General features: G+C 43.2%; 1 protein-coding gene across 1 annotated transcript in view; it reads right to left on the reverse strand.

Annotated features, from left to right (window-relative positions):
- The window catches only part of LOC124722894 (synaptic vesicle glycoprotein 2B-like), a 236402-nt gene extending 217571 nt beyond the window's left edge, over positions 1-18831 (reverse strand). The window contains exon 1 of the mRNA XM_047248036.1: positions 18733-18831. The gene's annotated coding sequence lies outside the window, so the exon portion shown is untranslated. The remainder of the gene's footprint in view (positions 1-18732) is intronic.
- Between the last annotated feature and the right edge of the window lie 1074 nt (positions 18832-19905).

Below are 19905 nucleotides of genomic sequence, written 5' to 3' on the forward strand. Positions count from 1 at the left end.
TTGATCTAGCAGGTCATCTGAAATCGATTTCATGTCACTCTTTTTTGTGATGACCCGTCAGGTAATCAGAAATCTGCTTCTCGTCACTTTTGCATAAAAGGAACGTCTTCCTACCATTCTCTGTATTCATATTTGTGTTTCTATTTGACGATGCTGTAACGCCCTTATGATCACTTAGTCCCTGTTCTACGCTTACTCACCTGTTACCAACGTGTCTAAGATGTTACCTTCGCGAGTCGGTTCCCTAGTTGACTGCTGAAGATAATTTTCGGATAAGGCACTTAAAAAAATTTACAAGATTCCCGTCCCTACTACCCATCATAATCACATGCGTCTACCAGTCTATAGCCATTAAAGTTGAAATCTCCACCTAAAATATAACATGAACCGGAAATTTACATGAAACATTCTCCAACTTACGCGTCAAATTTTCCGCCGCTACTGCTGTTGAGACAGGGCTGAGGCGAGGGGGTCTATAGAAGCATCCAATGGCCATGTTTGCTCCAGCTTTAACACTTATTTTCACCCAAATTATTTCGCATTTTGAATCTGTCCTAATCTCAGTAGATATTATCACATTTTCTATTGCCACAAACACGCCTGCATGTGTTCAATCTATCTTTGTGATATACTTACATTCCAGTTGGGGTTTAGAATTTCAGTCCTGTTAACATCTGGTTCCAACCAGTTTTCTGCCCCTAGTACCCTGTGGTTTTTGTTCCCATTTATAAGCAAGACTAGTACTGGGATCTTTCCATAGATGCTCCTGCAGTTAACTAATGCTATATTAACATTGTCTGTCTCCGATTTGTCGTGACCTCTACTTTAAAAAACCAAGATGTGCACTCCACACGTACGCCATTACCCTAGTAGCCACTTCCTGCGTGTAGTGCACGCCTTACGTATGAAGGGGGGTGCTACGTTCCTCCACCCGACAGTGGAGGTCGAGGAACCTGCATTCTAAATCCTCATAGAATCGTCTGAGTCTATGATTTAAGCCCTCTACTCGGCTTCAAAGCAGAGGATCGCTGTCAGTTTTGGGAAAGAAGCTAAAAAATTATCGTTCTGTTTCCATCAAGCGAGTGAGGCTTGCTCTCCACACTAGATCAGCCAGACGCCTGTAAGAACAGAGGATGGCCGCTGGACCACGCCGGCACGCATCATTCGTGCCGACATGATCCACAATTTGCAGCCGGATGCACCCAGAGCTCTCAGTCGCTGCTGGGTGAGCCGTCTTCACCTTTCGTCTTTTGCCGATGTACCCTCTATTTCCATGAGGGGCTCCATCACCCGCTGAACACTGGAGCTCTCAATGACAAGCAATCTCACTCTCTGCTCTGTCTCGGATCTCTCAGGAAGTGAGGCATCTCGTATGTATTTTCAGCAGTGGGCAATACCTGAAAACCTGCTATAGAGGCGTAAGCAGACCGCCGTGCGGTCGCCTCCCCCTTTCCACTCAGAGATTCACAACCACGCCTCTGTTTCCCAATCATAGTGAGGTAAGTGTCGACCGGCCTGTCCGTGCAAATCAGAAGGCGCAGTGACATACTGTTGAAATACAAATACACACAGAGAAAAATGTCAAAAATCAGGTCAAAATATTGTTGCTGATAACTACAAAAATAATGAATAAACCAAGTACCCCGAATACACACAATTTAAGCAGCAGATCAGAAAAAATACACACTCTTGAAAAACATACCACATTCGTCTTATCGTCGCCTGAAGTAGAAGGCAGTTGAGCTGGTAAACGGACTGATGTCATTATGATATGGAACACACTGAAATAAAATGCAGCGTACAGAAATACATGCATCACAAGCACTGCACTCTGGTGAGTTCTCTCGCCAGAGCAGAAATCCATGCGTCGTATGACAGAGGCCTACCCAGAAGCGCATTAGCGTTACTTCTTCTCTAATGAACAGTTGAAAGAGGGAAGCCTAGGCTAAGTTGTTGGCTTGACTGACTTCACAACTGCTAGTTGTTTCCTTGAGTTCCCACGTGGCCTGCTTACCCATCAGAGAGATACATCCTTCCCCTGCCTCTGTAGGTGAAATATTCTGTAGTCAAAGGTCTGCTGGGTACATAAACTATAAATTTATTTGATATTCAAATCTTGGGAACACATTCAGGGACCACCACAGAGAAGCCGATGGAATAAAATTATTTAAAACCATCGTTATTTACTACAACACAGGTGTGATGATCAGCTAAAATATTTAGTAAACACTGATTTTAAAAGTAGTGAGGGGAAGAGTTCTTCCAACAGCTCAATAACTTTAAAATTAATCGGGGCCTCTTCAATAGCTAGGACAGTGACTTACTCCACAATAGGCTCAAAACAGAAATCTAGGTCTCTCAAAATGTCCTGATATTTCTCATATCCTAAATGGTCTCATTGCTAGTGGTCGATTTGTGAAGGGATGCACAATTTTAGGACGAGAAACAGTATGAGATTACAGTGATGATAAGCTGGCCTGTAGCTCGTATGGCAGATCCACCGTAGGGAATTACTTCCGGGAGGCAATTGGCGTCTCGACAACTTCGGTGCAGAGGACAGGAAGGACTGGTGTTAAATAGCCTTGCCAACCTAACAATTTTAATGGCTTAAAGGTATGACAAACTTATCAATGCATAAAATGTACAACCATAATCGTGCTGGGACGAAACAACAGCCTTGTAGAACTCAAAACTCTGTCTGCTCCCAGTGACCTCTGGCCAACGCAATTAAGACTGGCCATCGCTCTTGGGCCTATTGCATTTAGGTCCCTCAGATGCGGCAACCACGTAAGTGTAAAATTTGAAGTGAGCTCCACATACATAATCGAATTTTCAAAAATGAGGGTAGTGCTCGTTATTTAGAGTTGAGTTTGATTAAAAACTTGAAAAGAACGTTGTAAATCAACTCAAAATATTTTCTATCACGAGAACTTGAAACCATTGCTATATACCTACTTCTCCAAGTCCTTGACGAAGAGCTACCAATTACGGTTTGTGGCCAGTAAGGGCGACACTACGATAACTAGTGGAACAAGTCCAGTGTTTCCCTTGTTTCAGGATGAGGTATAGTACTGCCCACATCAAAGAATGTAGAAACTTTTCTTTCTGGCAAACGCAGTTGAATATTCAAAGATTTTCTTTGGGTATTAAGCTGTTACGCTATACTGAATCTGACCACTACCAGGAGCAATGTAAACACCTGGCCCCACATGGAGAAAGGCCAGTTGTACGCTTCTTTATTGTTGAGGAGTGAAAATTAGGCTGCCACTCGCCACGATTTCATTTTGGTCACGAAACAATGGATCCATGATAGCCATGGTAGTAGTGCTAAAGTCCATTCGGCCAGAGAAGATCCGTGACAGTTGAAGTGGGCTTAACTCAGCTTCCTCGCGCCTCTGTAAATATCAAATACGTAATGCGATTTTGTCTATGTTCATATGGCAACGCCTCAGCGTTTCTGAAACTCGATGCGTCTATGGCTTTCAATCAGCGCTGACGGCAGCTTTTCGATCTTCGCTGTTGAACGCTGGTCAAGCTGTATCAGGTGGCTGGAGTAAAGCAAAATTTCCTGAAAATGTTCGGGCGTGGTCTGTAGGGCTTGTGCACAGGCTTCTTTGGTAGAGTAAGCTAGTACTAGCGACCTGAAATGTGTGCTGGATATCTTCCAGGCCACTCTCACAGTGGGTCTCGTTGTTGGGTTGATTGAGTCCAGGAATTCCTACTATGACATTTTCCTGCTCTCCTTAGTTATTCTTCCTCGTTTTACCTTCACAACGGAAAGTGCTGCAATGTTCTTTGCTGTTGATCTGTATTTAAGAACTTCCACAGTACAACCAGCTTGTCCCCGAGCACAGAGCAGCAACGATAGTTCCTCCAAGGGACATATTGCCTTCTGGGTCGGCCTGCAGACTTCGGTAAGGCTGAGTAAGCGGCCCGATAGACGGTATTTGTGATATGATCCACTAATCGAAGTCCCCATTACAGTTTTGAAACAAAGCGAGCTGGCTCTGCAGAGTCCAATTTGGCCAGGTGAGTCTCCATTTCGGCAGCTTTCTTCTATGGACTACTCTCTTCTGGAACTGAATACAGACAGGGAAATATTCTTGAATGAAAATTGTCATCTATTTCCATCTGAACGTCATCTAAGGTGGATGGTGCAGAGAAGTCATTAGTGGAGAATGACCATGATGCAATTCAGAAGTGAGTCATCTACCAGACACTGAAGATTCGTACGTAAGTCCTCAAGTTTCACAAAACTGTCAATTATTCCCACCCAGTATCAGAGAAGAGGCCCACAGCATAATATAAGCATTAAAATCTTCCAGAACAGATATTAGTTCTCAGAACTAATCAGTGAGAGTCTCCAGAGTTTCACTCTCTATAGACTCACTACGTTGAATGTACAAAGATACAAGGAACATGCTGTCAATTTCCTCTGGGTATATGTTGTGACTGCAACTGTTTGTAAGTCTTTGTTGAGGGCGACAGGTAAAGTATGTTATTCTGGATGATCATGTCAGCATTTGATACATTACACAGGTGAGCTACCTTCCGTTAAAAGTTCACGTGCAAATTTACCATACTTCACACAAATTTCTTGCCAGTATATGCCAATGTCTTCTGGTCAAGGTAATTGTATTTATAGACACGTAGCGGGTTAGGAATGTAGGTATACACTGATGCGACAAAAGTAACGGGATAGCGACGTGCATATACACAGGTGGCGGTAGTATCGCGGACACAAGGTATAAATGGGCAGAGCATTGGCAGAGCTGCCATTTGTAGTCCCGGCCGTAGTGGCCGAGCGGTTCTAGGCGCTACAGTCTGGAACCGCGGGACCACTACAGTCGCAGGTTCGAATCCTGCCTCGGGCATGGATGTGTGTGACGTCCTTAGGTTAGTTAGGTTTAAGTAGTTCTAAGTTCTAGGGGACTGATGACCTCAGCAGTTAAGTCCCATAGTGCTCAGAGCCATTTGAACCATTCGTAGTCAGGTCATTCATGTGAAAAGGTTTACGACGTGATTATGGCCGCACGACGGGAATTAACAAACTCTGAATGCGGAATAGTAGTTGGATCGAGACGCATGGGGCACTGCATTTCGAAAATCGTTAAGGAGTACAATATTACGAGATCCAGAGCGTCAAGACTGTTGCAAAAGTGTTGCCGCTGCAGGATTTTGTGCACGAACTGACCACTCGATTATGTCCCTCAAATGTTCGATGGGTGGCCAAATAATTCGTTCGAATTATGCAGAGTGTGCAAACCAACAGCAGAGAACTGTGGCTTGATGACATGGTGCATCGTCATCCATGAAAATTCCACCGCTGTTTGGGAACATGAAGTCCATGAATTGCTGCAAATGGTCTCCAAGTAGCCGAAAATTACCATTACGAATTGTTCAACTGGACCAGAGGGCCCAGTTCATTCCATGTAAAAACAGTCCACACCGTTATGGAGCCACCAGCAGTTTGTGTTGTGCCTTGTTGACAACCTGGGTCACGGTTTCGCGGGGTCTGCGCCTCACTCGTACCCTACCATCAGTTCTTGCCAACTAAAATCGGGGCGCACCTGACGAGCCCACGGTTTTCCAGTCGTCTAGTGTCCAGCCCATAAGGTCACGAGCTCAAGAGAGGCTCTACAAGCGATGTCGTGCTGTTAGTAAAGGCAGTCGCGTCGGTTGTCTGCTACCGTAGTCCATTAACGCCAAACTCCACCACATTGTCCTAACGGATACATTCGTCGTATGTCCCACATTGATTTCTGTGGCTATTTCACGCAGTGTTGCTTGTCTGTTAGCACTGACAACTCTATGCAAACTCCGCTGCTCTCGGTCGTTAAGTGAAGGTCGTCGGCCACTGCGTTGTCTGTGGTGAAAGCTAATGCCTGCAATTTAGTATTCTAGGTAATTTCTTGACACTGTGGATCTCGTAACATTGCATTCCTTAACGATTTTCGAAATGGAATGCCCCGTGCGTCTAGCTCCAGCTACTATTCCGCGTTCAAAGTCTGTTAATTTGCGTCGTGCCGCCATAATCACGTCGTAAACCTTTTCACATGAATCACCTGACTACAAATGACAGCTCCGCCAATGCTCTGCCCTTTTATACCTTGTGTACGCGATACTACCGCCACCTGTGTATGTGCACGTCGCTATCCCGTTACTTTTATTGCATCAGTGTATACCTACATTCCTAGCCCGCTACGTGGCTATAAATACCATTACCTTGGCCAGAAGACATTGGCGTATGCTTATCATCTGCATATCCCAGAATGTAGTAAATTTCATGTTATTTTGACGTTTAGGGCTTTCCTTCGTGGTGTTACAGTTTTAATGGCTGGTAGTGTACTTTCACGCGAGAGGATGCGACCTTGAAATATTCCAGCAACAAAGGAGAACTGAATACGAGTATGAAGGAGGCTACTCTTCCAAGTACTCATTTCTCTTTCTTCATTACATTCCTGACATCAATTAATCTTACATTTTCACATTATTCTCTCAGTCCTTTAATTTCAACGGTCATTACGTCAAGGGAAACATCCCTTCTTTAATTCCGCGAGTTGTACGTGCCACATTGAACAGCAGAGTCACTCTGTTTCAGTCAACAGAGTACCACTGAGAACCTTTTGAACAGGTTTTAAATTATGTAGCTTATATGGAAGCGCAGTTTGAAATGTGAAATAGGAGAGCTCATCAAAGATACCTACCACCGTTTTCATTACAATAAACGCGATCTGAAATAATCGTGTTCTTTTACTTTTCTTCTGTAATACTGGTGATAACGTTCCAACGGGAAAACTTGAGACTCAGGTCCTTTTAAGTTCGTGATTGACACATAAAAAGCTAGGTTGACGTAGGCAGGGCCTGAAACAAATGGGTTGCGGCAGCAGCCCTGGAGGTTACTTGATAACGACTGTTTCGTCCCAGAGTCATTCACATCATCATAAGGCAGAATACATGAGGCTGGGTTTCTTGAGTTTTAATTTTTAAATGAGGTTAGTACAGTCTTCGCAATCACCGTGTTTAACCTAATATCCCTGCTCCATGTAACACACTATTTTCCACCATACCAACCCACGGTGGTCATTGATATATGTCCAGCTAACAGTGATTTGCAGTGCTGACAAGATTTTAGTTCGGGAGCCTCTGGATTACCTAACCGAACTTCTTCACCGAAGACTGAGCTCCTTGAGGTGTTCACCATTCAGTAACACCCAAGATACACGTGTGCCTTAAGGAATGTTACAAACGTGACGATCGCTGCCGGCACTACTCACCTATCCCGTCCCCAATACACAAAGAAAATATCTTAAACGTTCTGAGCATAGTTCTTCGTATGCTGAAGATATAAAGTACTTTTACGCTTGCATTTTTCAGCCACAACTTTTACTCCCACATAATGAGACATTCCTCTCGCATATCGTTTTTATTTTCTGGTATCCTTTGCGTTAATATTCCACACGATCGTCCACCGAGTCCCTGCAAAACATCGAAGATAAGATAGATCTTTGCAAATCGCGCCAGTAATATTTGTGGATCTCCACTGTGTGTTTGTGTTTTCCCTTCTATGCAACTTGACAGTGTGAGAGGTACGTGTTTTCTTTGTTTCCGGTAATAGGTTTTGTGGTGGAACCTGAGAATAAGACCGAACATCCATACAGAAATGGAAAAAAACTATCTACTTCCAAGTATATTCCACAGGATCAAAATACTACCCCGAGTCCCGACTAAACTGAAAGTAAATAAATGCAAACACAGTGATTGTGAGAGAAAAGGGCATTCTTTAACAGTATTTCATTAGTACATTACTTTTGCCGACATCTGATAACCTAGCTACGTTGTACTTATGAAGCATGTATTACAAGACTGATAGGTTATTATGTACGCACATGGGAATAGTGCCTAAAGATCCTGAAAGAGCGTCATTTCTAGCAGGCAAAGAAATCCTGAATGACATAATTGTCTATCAACGGCGACATAACATTCCACAATAGTCCATGTACGTCACAAAGAACTCATAACCACAGAGACAGTGCCGGCCGGTGTGGCCGACCGGTTCTAGGCGCTTCAGTCTGGAATCGCGCTACCGCTACGGTTGCAGGTTCGAATCCTGCCTCGAGCATGGATTTGTGTGATATCCTTAGGTTAGTTACATTTAAGTAGTTCTAATTTCTAGGGGACTGATGACCGCAGATGTTAAGTCCCATAGTGCTCAGAGCCATTTGAACCACAAAAACAGTCCCAGGAAAAGCACACAAATTTAAAAGTGCGACTTTTAAATCCACAGAAACCGAAGTCAGCCAGCTGCGGAGAAGAGGGAGAATAAAGGGTAAAATTTGAACCGCTCATATCTAGAAATTTATTGTGTGGTTCGACCACTCTGTTTTTCATTACTTTCGGCAACAGGTCGAATTTCATTATAAATGATTCTCAAAGGAGGACTGCCTGAGTCTTCGCATGAAACTTGGAGGCAAAATCTAAGAAGCCTTGGAATGAAATGCAGTGGTAAGCTTCTGTCGAAAGAGCGAGGAGGCGCAGTGCTAAGAAGCTCGGCTGGCATTCTGGAGAACGGCAGTTCCGAGTTAGCTGTTCCATGATTCCTCAAAACCGCTTAATGCAGCTCCTGGAATTGTTGCTTTGAAAAGGACACGGTCGATTTCCCCGCCTAAGGCAGCTCCTGGAATTGGTACTTTGAAAACGACATGGGCGATTTCCCCATCCTCCCAGAATGCAAGCTTATGTACATTTTCTAACGACTTCGTTGTCGACGGTACATTAGACTATAAATTTTCCATCTTCTATAAAATCTGTTAAGTGCACAGTAAATTACTTTCAGTCATTAGGTGAATGTAGAATGGTAGTGGATGCACCGGCTAAATTTGTTCCTGCCTAGAATTACAGCATTGTGTTTCAAGATTACTGTGATCCAGAGTTGTCATGTTTTGACGAACGTGACAGTGACACTGAACACTTGCCTTCTCTTGCCCGACCTTAACGTCAGTGAATGACTAGTATCCACTCTTCGGATGTGTATGAAGCAGCCGCGCGGGATTAGCCGAGCGGTCTCAAGCGCTGCAGTCATGGACTGTGCGGCTGGTCCCGGCGGAGGTTCGAATACTCCCTCGGGCATGGGTGTGTGTGTTTGTCCTTAGGATAATTTAGGTTTAGGTTAAGTAGTGTGTAAGCTTAGGGACTGATGTCCTTAGCAGTTACGTCCCATAAGATTTCACACACATTTCAACAATTTTTTTTTTTTACGAAGCACATTTCTCCGTTTATTTCTCTGCACCAACTGAGCGATGTACTTCACGAAGAGTGATATGAAATTCCACTATAACTGTTCGTTTTTAATGCCAATTTCTGATTAAAAGAATGCATGAGATGCCCACGTCACTTCCCTATTAACAAATAAATAAATGTCTATGATAGCGAATACGAAACTGATGTAGCTCGTGACAGTGAAAGAGACTGAAATATAGCAGTAGAGATGGCATAGTTGTTAAGACACAGGACATGTTTTCTAGAGTAATAGGCACCAAATCCCTGTTCAATTATCTTGATTTAGGTTTTCTGTAGTCTCTCTAAAATACACCATGTGACTTCTAGGAGGGTTCCTCGATCATTATGCATAGCGAAGACCGATTCATAATCCTCACTCTAATAGTCCTTTCTTAAAGAGCAAAATAACAATAATCCTCTCGTTAAGGCTCTTTTGCGTGCATTTCTTTTTCCTCTTATTCCTACCCAGCCGTAACGCTAGGCTTCGGTGTCTGAAGCTCAGAAGCAGTGACGTCTGAGCTAGTAAGGGTGGGCTATGGGGGAGATGCCGTAGCATCTCTCAAAGGCCCTCACAGAAAGGGCTTGCATGCGTCAATACGGCCCCGGCAGGGCGCGCCCCGTGCGCTGCTAGTAATTTTCTCTATAATCTGTCGTTATTCGGCCTGCTTGTTAGCTGAGAAATTGGAACTTGTCCATCTGTATTTCCGAAAATGTTTCTGAGATAGAACAAGCGCAAAGAAGTACTCAAAAGTTGTCCAGATGTCTCCTTTGTAAGATAACCACACTCACAAATAAAATCTGTAATTTAATAACTAAGCTGTTTTATCTTTATTAATTTTAGTGTCGTCCAAAGTTAGCTGAAGTGGGACAGTGAGGTGCCGCAAACTCATACATGCCCCATGAATTCGGCGACTTCTTTCATTCCCGCTGACACCGTCAGTATTTCTTTTACTCGGTGGAAACAGAGCAGAGCACGTCTTACATTGGTTTTGCTGAAATTTTAAGGAAAGAAATGTCGTAACATCGCTTTGAAAAGAACACGTAGCTGTAAAACATGGCCTTTCAGTAGTATCAGACAACCATCTGACGGCAATCCAGACGAATAGATAGTAAAGAATATACATACTTTTATTTGAGAATGAATCCAGTTAAAGGTTTCTTATTGGTTTTCATGAACAAAAAAGAAATGGTTTGATAATGATTTATTGAATTAGCTACCTCTTAATCAACGCAGAGGAAACAAAAGCCTGTCTGTGTCGAAGCCAGTCGTGTATAATCCTTAAGTACATATAATAATTTAGCTTGCATACAGTACTTCAAGAAGTCACAGTTCTGTGACGAGAAAAATTTTATAATTTGTTTGACGTCGTAATGATCTGATGGAGGCAAACGCCGAAACCAGTAACGTGTGAAGTTTAAGAAATCAAATATTTATGATTTAGACTGAAATCATTAGTAAAAATGCCCAAATGTTCGCTGCCTCTTACAAAGACTTTATTTATGTATTCTTTTGATAATATTAGGCCTCAGAGATCCTTCTCTACAGGTTCACTACGGATGAATAGATGTATCTTTACATTTACAACAAACAACTGTAAACTTATGGAATAATGATGTTCTGAAAAACAGATGACTTAATTTACATTAGCGTAAGTACTGCTTTGTTTCGCATGTCATTAGTATGTTTGCCTTTAAAAGTCCTGTGTGGTATTCTGGAATTCATGACATGTTCTACATGTGAGACGTAGTCATTATTTAAGTAATGATGACATATGTGATTTTTTGACTTAAACTTTTTTAACCCTAATCCTAAATTTACAAATTTAAAGGACCATTGATTCATTAAATAAAATAAAATATCTAGTTTAAGCAAGCCTAGCGGTGATAGAGTATTTGTTTGCGGCGCTTCCGCCTCTGTAACGGCCCAGCCAAACCCGGCTCTGCACCAGTTGACAGGGAAGGGGTATGAGACAGATTATGAAATACGGTGCAACCTGACGTTCTTCACTTGGCGTTACCAGAGGTGAAGTAGATCTCTTTAGTAACTGGTTAATTATTAGCAAGCTTCTGACACTGGAATTATGCTGGTCTCACGCCAGTGGGTTGTAAAGATGCTTCTAACCATCACAGCCCCGATTCGAGGCCATTTTAAAATGTTCATTATTTCAACAAGTTTCTTAGTGCGAGAACTACCACCACAGAGTATGAAGTTACCAGAAAATTTGATTATTGCTGTCATTATTGCTATTGTATTCTTCATTCCACTGCTGCTACACGTGTGCTTGAAGGAAGCGTTTAGTACTTTTTGGTCATTTTTTAAAGCTGTTGCTCAGAAATAGGTAATTCTTTAGTTCTTCTTTGATATCTACGGAATACTTTTCAAGTTATATCGGACATTTCCAATTATTTGATGATTTCATTACAAATAAATTAAGATGTTACTTGATAACATAAATCGCGTTGCATTAAATCATTTACATGCTCTTAGAAATGACGCTTTTAAATGCTAAAACTGGCGGGAAATTCCAATGCAGAGGCCAGAGGCTATTCATGTAGTCCGTTAAATGCCACGGTCATTCTTTCCAGATGACGTGGTTGACGTCACCTGTTTCAAGTAGTGTTAAGGGAGAAAATATTGCAGATCAGCTGTTCCAATGAACTCATATTTGAACATTTGAAGTAGTCCATATGTTCGCAGAATTAGTGTAAATCTAGTGCCAAAGGCCTTGCCACAGTGGTAACATCGGTTCCCGTCAGATCACTGAAGTTAAGCGCTGTCAAGCTTGGCTAGCGCTTGGACGGGTGACCCTAGAGGTCTGCCGAGAGCTGTTGGCAAGCAGGGTACAGTCAGCCGTTATGAGGCCAATTGAGGAGCTACTTGTATGAAAAGTAGCGGCTCTGGTCACGAAAATCGTCAACGGCCGGAAGAGCCGTATGCTGAGCACATGCCCCTCCCTATCCGCATCCAGTGACACCTACCGGCTGAGGACAACACGGGGTCGGTCGGTACTGTTGGAGCTTCCGAGGCCCGTTTGAACGGAATTTAGTTTAGTTTAGTATAAATCTAGTATCCATTTCAACAATGAGGAAAAATATTGCGCAGCTGCAAAACTCACATCCGACTCAGCGACCTTCCATTCAGTCGCCAATTACCCGAGAGGTTTTATTTCGTTCCTCCTTTCCTTTTAGTATTGTTAAGAAGATTTCTTTAAACTTTGTCATAATTGAAGCAATATAGTTTCCACTTAAAACGACTTAAGCAACAACATTCACAGACTTCTCGAGTAAGAAAAGCTCATTGTCCACCTAGGAAGAAGTTAAAAAACGAAGTCCGCACAGTCTGGGCCAGGCCATCTTTTCGTATGCGTAAGTATTTTGCTTAAGGGATATCACAAATTGTGGTCCTGTAGCTGTGGAAATCATTAGTTGCCACATGAGGGTATGGTACTGCTAAAAATACGATTATCAACCGAAGACTGAATTCACACCCAGCGAGGTGGCGCAGTGGTTAGTATATCGGACTCGCATTCGGGAGGACGACGGTCCAATCCGCGTTCGGCCATCCTGATTTAGGTTTTCCATGATTGTTCTAAATCGCTTCAGGGAAATGGCTGGATGGTTCCTTTGAAACGGCACAGCCAACTTCCTTCCCCATCCTTCCCTAGAATGTATGGATAGAAATGGAGAAAATTATTAGGTGTAGTAGACCTGCACCAACAACCAAGGCAGCACTGTCCGATGCAGTTGATGATAAGTAGAAATAAATCTCTCAGAATAACAGCTTCATGCGAATACTTGTTGTATCTGTTCCTCATCAGCTAAATGCTGTTGTAGAGGAGGATGGAAATTGGACACAGTACTGAATCTGTAGCGTTATTAGGGAGAAAATTTTGTTTATGAAAAATGAACGTTTTTTTTGTCGTAATCTTTTTTTTTTAATAGTGGTGTCGTATAACTATATCACAAATGTTTGTGCAACAAAGGCTAAGATATTTAATTTAAAAAAGAGGAGCAGGATATACATGTAAATCAGTCACTCCCTTTCACATTCCTCATTCGCTCGATAGATTCTTGATTTTAAATTATTTTATCACCATCCACCATCGATCAAGAAGACCAAGACCGACATGAAACGTTTTTCTTCCTGATGGAAGAATAAAAGAGACACCGTTTAGTGTTTTAGGCCAAGAAGAAGGCTTCAGATTAATTTGTGTTCTCTTTATTTACAATGCGGGCAGGACGCCAATACTGATGAATGAATAAAACAGCGGCTGTTGTAGCGCTCGACTTCATTTTTTTTTTTTTTTACTTGGTAGCTGAACAACCAGCTTACGCAAAACCACTCGCCGTAGGAACAAGGTTTAGCGAGAGAAAATACTTCAAATTGTTGTAGAAAGGCCAGATATTATCCCAAATTCTCCTGTTCATAAAAATATTAAATTTTGCCTAATGATTACCGTATGATTTATGTGACGGAGTCAGTTGTTTCAGATTCCAATGAGTGTGGTAACCCTTTTGAAATGTCACATATTGTCATAAAGTTATGCTTAAAAGCGTTAGGGGGGGTAGGACATCAAACTGGCCGTCTTGGAGCAGGAGAGACACCACAGGACATTTTAATTTCCACTGTCTATACTTTTATGAATAAATTCATAAAACTTTGTCAGCATGACCAGGAAGGATTCAGGTTTCACAAACATAGCAGTAGAAGTTCAAAAACATAATAAAATATTTTTTTTACGTGTAAAAGTTCATAATTTTTTCACTTCTATTGGCTGCGTTTGTTGCTATAGGTACACATATCTTCATAAGTAAGAGAGATTCTTCGATGAATTTTGCACAGCATACAAACCATACTTACAGGTGTATGAAACTCTAGAAATTATTTAATTTATGAAAAAATTAATGTGCTGTTATATTTTAAACTTCATGTTTAGAAAAACCTCAAATTTTATAATTAATTATCTCAATTTATACCACAGTTTTTAATAGATTTGGAAAATTCTAGACCTTCATACACCTGTAAGTATGGTTTGCATGCTGTGCAAAATTCATCGAAGAATATCCCTTACTTATGAAGAAAAGTGTACCTATAGCAACAAATGCAGCCAATGGTAAGTGAAAAAAGGTGGCACACAAATGTAAAAAAATAAATTATTTTCGTATATTTTTGAACTCCCACCACTATAAGTGTAAATCCTGAATCCTTTCTGATCATTCTGACAAAGTTTTATGAATTTATTTTCAAAAGTATAGACAATGGAAATTAAAATGTCCTGTGGTGTCTCTCCTGCTCCAAGTCATCCCGTTTGATGTCCTACCCCCCTTAAGGACTGTCACATCTCTAATGACATATTTCCTAGTAGTTGCAATATTGTGGAGTTATTTTGTAGTTGGACCGATTGCCATAAGGAACTGCGTTCTCTAGTGGTCTCTCGCAGTATCCATACTCTGTACTCAAACGACTATAACGCAAAGAGTTTAGGGTACCTGCAAGACAGTTACGTTATGTGGGCTGCATGCAAGCCAGGAGGAAAGGCATTCTGGTCGTTTGGATACTTTTGAGCATGATAGTACATGTACAGACATACAAATGATTGTAATTTTTTAAAAATTGAATGGTTTATTCAAAAGAAAGAGCTTCCCAAATTGAACAAGTTAATAATGTGTTGGTCCACCTCTGGCCCTCATGCAAGCAGTTATTCGGCTTGGCATTGATCGATAGAGTTGTTGATGTCCTCCCGAGGTAGATAGTGCGAAATTCAATCCAACTGGCACGTAGATCGTCAAAATCCTAAGCTAGTTCGAGGGCCCCGCCAATAACGTTCCAGACGTTCTCAGTTTGTTAGAAATCCGGCAAACTTGTTGGCCAAGGTACGGTTTGGCAAGCATGAAGACACGCAGTAGAAACTCTCGTCGTGAGCGAGTGGTCATTATCTTACTCAAATGTAAGTCCAGGAAGGCTTGCCACGACGGGCAACAAAATGGGGGGTAGAATATAGTCGACGTACCGGCATAGTGTAAGAGTGCCGCAGATGAACAACCAAAGAGGTTGTCGGGAGGTACGGCAGGCGGCAGTCAGGTTAGTATCTCACTGGTGTTCGGCGCATCTCCACACACGTCATCGGAGATCAATTCGAAGAGGGACTCGTCACTGAAGACAGTTCTGCTGGAGTCAATGAGATTTCAGACCGAAGACGTGTCTGGAGACGCCACGGACAGTGGTGGGATACCAACCTGTCTTTTCGCTCGCAATACGGCCCAGCTGCCGGGAGTGACGGTCTCGGGTGCCGTTTCTTTTCATAGCAGGACCCCGCTGGTTGTCATCCGCAGCTTCCTTACAGCACCAAGGTACGTCGAATATATTCTACGCCCCGTTTTGTTGCCCTTCACGGGAAGCACTCCTGGGCTTACCTTTCAACAAGGTAATGCCCGCCTGCACACAAGGAGAGTTTCTACTGCTCGTCTTCGTGCTTACCAAACTGTGCCTTGGCCAGCAAGGTCGCAGTATCTCTCCCCAGTTGCAGCATTATGGGCATAGCTTTCCAACCATTTCGGAATTTTGACGATCAAACGCATCAATGGTACAGAATTTAGCACGGTGTTCCTTAGGGGAGATCCAAAAACTCTGTTTATCAATGCTAAGCCGAATAACTGCTTTCATAAGTACCAGAAGTGATTCAACACGTTATTGACTTATTCAATTTGTGAAGCTCTTCTCTTGAATAAATCGTACATTTTTTCTGAAATCGTAATCATTTGTCTATGTGTACATGTACGTCGTATCTACCGATTTCCGTCCCATTCGAATAATTCCTTCGTGATGTGTCGTTTTTTTTCCTTTTTTTTCTTAGAGGGTATGTGAACAGAAAGTATTTTACAATTTTTAGGGCCGGCCGGGGTGGCCGTGCGGTTCTGGGCGCTACAGTCGGGAACCACGAGACCGCTACGGTCGCAGGTTCGAATCCTGCCTCGGGCATGGATGTGTGTGATGTTCTTAGGTTAGTTAGGTTTAAGTAGTTCTAAGTTCTAGGGGACTGATGACCTTAGAAGTTAAGTCCCATAGTGCTCAGAGTAATTTGAACCATTTTTGAATAATTTTTAGTTACTGGTCAAGAAAATTGTTTAGTTGATAAAAAAAAGGTTCAATTGGCTCTGAGCGTTATGGGACTTAACATCTGAGGTCATCAGTCCCCTAGAACTTAGAACCGCTTAAACCTAACTAACCTAAGGACATCACACACATCCATGCCCGAGGCAGGATTCGAACCTGCGACCGTAGCAGTAGCGCGGTTCCGGACTGAAGCGCCCAAAATCGCTCGGCCACCGCGGCCGGCTTCATGTCAAAAGCATAAAGTGTTACAGTTAAAAATATTCTCTTTTTTCTGATAGAAAGAATTTCTACAATAAACATAACGTGAAGTTTCATCGATATTACCGGAAAATACTGCAAAAGTGAAAGAGATAGGGTGAAAAAATTGTTTCTGTGGAAAATTAAATGTGGAGGAATAAACATCCTCGATCACGCTCAGACACTCATAATCAATGTTCTTTCTCGTCGCTGCACAAAAGCCGCCTTCAGTGGGAAATGTTAATTATGCAAGCGCTCGATATCTGCAGAAACATGGGAATCTTTTCAGTAATACCAGCTGACAGGCTATTTGTGTTGATCTATTTCTCGTAGAAGAAAAAGTTTAACCTTTTCAGGGAACTGTTGTTACAACGGTCAAAGCGATAACGCAATACTTAGGTTCCATAAAGAATTACCCGCACTTGGTTCTGTGCGGACTGTGTGAACTTAACAGCCTACTGAAGGAAATATTAACTTCGAATCTGTTATTCACAAAATCATTTGTACTTACACAACTCATACTGCTAGAACCAAATTACAAGTTTGGTTAAGTAGGATAATTATGTAGGTACAATACTTATCACTATGCAAATTGGGTGTGGTCATCGGAACTTTGACGCACACCGAATTGTGGATATGAGGGAACATCAGTTTCATTACCAGATACGTTGTGCACGGAGTACTGTAATTTCATTTTTATGGAATAAGTTTTATTGCTTCAGTTACTTTTTATTAATATTTGTTACCACGACCCGTTTCGGCAGCATGCTGCTCTCGTCAGGTGTATTACAGTTAAATGTATGTGCATCTGTGATGTATCTGATGATATCAGCATCCTGCTCAAACGCGTCGTACTAGTAGATATTAGTAGGAAGTGATTGAAGTGGTAAAAATTATTTGATAAATTTATAATACAGTTACTGACTTCAACCAATTACACAACAAGTTTAAGAGAAATTTCAGTAGCTTTGTAAGTATATTTTCATAGTTTTTAATAGAATACATAGGCTAATGGAAGATGAGTGGCTTCAAGCGTATATTTTCGATTCGCATCAGCACACCAATTGCCGGAAACGCAGAAAATTCTTATACGATGCATCTTTTTATTTTTTGGTGCCCCACACGCGTTCCACACCAGTTATCACTGACAGTTCGTGGAAAAAGCTGTAAATGAAAGACGCAGACCTCTTCAGTGGAAGAGTGCAGTGGAACGGAAGATAGGTTGCCTCAACAGCGAAGACCTTTCGTGTTGTTTATTTTGCGATAACCTTTTCCGTGCTGACATTCACCGCAGGGCCTGCACGGAGTGTCGCCAGATGAGCGAAATTTAATTTTTATTGTCTTACCTACTTGTGGATTTCGAAGCTGGGCAACTGTCACGATGGAAATTATTGCTATAAATAGCGAATTCTTAAGGTTCTTATATCACAATTCTATATGTTTGTGGTATGTAAGAGACACTGATTTGGACACAGAACAGCCCAACAGGCAGCTCAAGAGTTGCAAATAAAAATTCATACTACACCAAGACCAGCGCGTATCGTGTGTATATTTTTTTGGGTGTAAAATGCGGAAACGTTAACAGTACTATTCCATAGAGGAATGATGTTCTCCACATTCTCATCTCGTCATCTGTGACAACAATCTTAGGCATATACAGAAAGAGTGAGAAGTGGACTAAAATTCTACTGGCAAATGTTGGGTAGAAATGGGTCTGGTGTGAGGGCGGGATCGTGTGTGGTGGGGGCGCTGAGAGCGAGGACGCGCCAGAGCCAAGCTGTCTGCGGCCGCCGCCACGCAGCGACGCCGTCTCGGCCGGCCATCGATAAACTTCCGCACACAATGCACACGACAGTTCCCATTACGTATTCAACACGGACCCGACTCGCACTATTTTCAAAAAGATTTGCTGCTCTCTACTCGCGTTATTAGGACGCGCAGCACGTAGCGCGCTGGCTGTATAGCGAGTCATTCCTTCTAACCCGCAAGGAGACACGACCGGAAAAGAAACGAACGAAAGCTCTATCTGCGGCATTATGTCGCCGCGTCGCGACTGCGAAGAGCGCGTCGCAAAGGCAGAACGAGAGCGCCGCACGTCTTACCTGGCAATGACAGTTCCTCGCAGGAGTGGACCGTCGCTGACCGCGTCTACACGGCAGTAACAGTTGCCACTTCATGCATGCAGCGTTCGGCGTGCGTCGGACACCGGTGTGTGTGTGCGCGTCGGCGGTGCAGGTGTGTGAGTCTGCGGCGGTGTGTGGGTGTGTCTGTGTGTGTGTCGGTGGATGCGGCGAGCGGTGGCGTGGAACAGCGAACATTGATCGGACGCCCGAGCCCTAGGCGAGAGACGCGGCACGCATGCGCGGCCGGCATCGCACCGGCTGCTACGCCAGGGGACGCGTCGGCGCCTGCGCGGGCGAGCCGCCGGCCGAGCAGATAGCGGCTGCCGGAAGCAGCGCCGCTGCCGCCGCCGCCGCCACCACCCACGCCCCAGCCCCGCGCCGCACCCGGGTCCCCGAGGATTACCTCGGCCGGCCAACCAGGTGTTCCGCCAGCGGCAGCCGCCCCTGGCGATTGCTCGCATCGAGCGGCGGCCGCGAATTATGCTCGTTCGCGGGATCCTCTCAGCTTCTTCACTCCCCACCCGAAAATCGTCGTTAGCAAAGTCAACAGATTTCCGACGCTACACTGTCCACGCGGCAACGAGCTACGCGCACAGTATCAGTGAAATGTATTATTAAAGACATTTGAAAGACGCCAAAAAAATATTATACTTATTTGCTAGGTTGGCCACACAAACCGTAGTCTGTCTTTGGCTTTGGAACGATCATGTAGATAACGTTGTGGGGAAAGCGAACGAAAGACTGCTATTTATTGGCAGAACACGCACAGAATGCAACAGGTCTACTAAAAAGACCCCTTACACTACGCTTGTCCGCCCTGTGTGGTGGGGATCCGCGTCAGACAGGGCAGACGGAAGCCATCGAAAAAGTTCAAAGAAGGCAGCTCGTTTTGTATTATCGCGGAACAGGGGAGAGGGTGCCACGGATATGATACGCGAATTGAGGCGGCTAGTATTAAAACATCTACATCTACATGATTACTCTGCAATTCACGTTTAAGTGCTTGGCAGAGGGTTCATCGAACCACAATCTTACTATCTCTCTACCATTCCACTCCCGAACAGCACGCGGGAAAAACGAACACCTAAACCTTTCTGTTCGGGCTCTGATTTCTCTTATTTTATTTTGATGATCATTCCTATCTATGTAGGT

Source organism: Schistocerca piceifrons, chromosome X (genome assembly GCF_021461385.2).
Source record: "Schistocerca piceifrons isolate TAMUIC-IGC-003096 chromosome X, iqSchPice1.1, whole genome shotgun sequence".
In the NCBI taxonomy this organism is placed as follows: Eukaryota; Metazoa; Arthropoda; class Insecta; order Orthoptera; family Acrididae; genus Schistocerca; species Schistocerca piceifrons.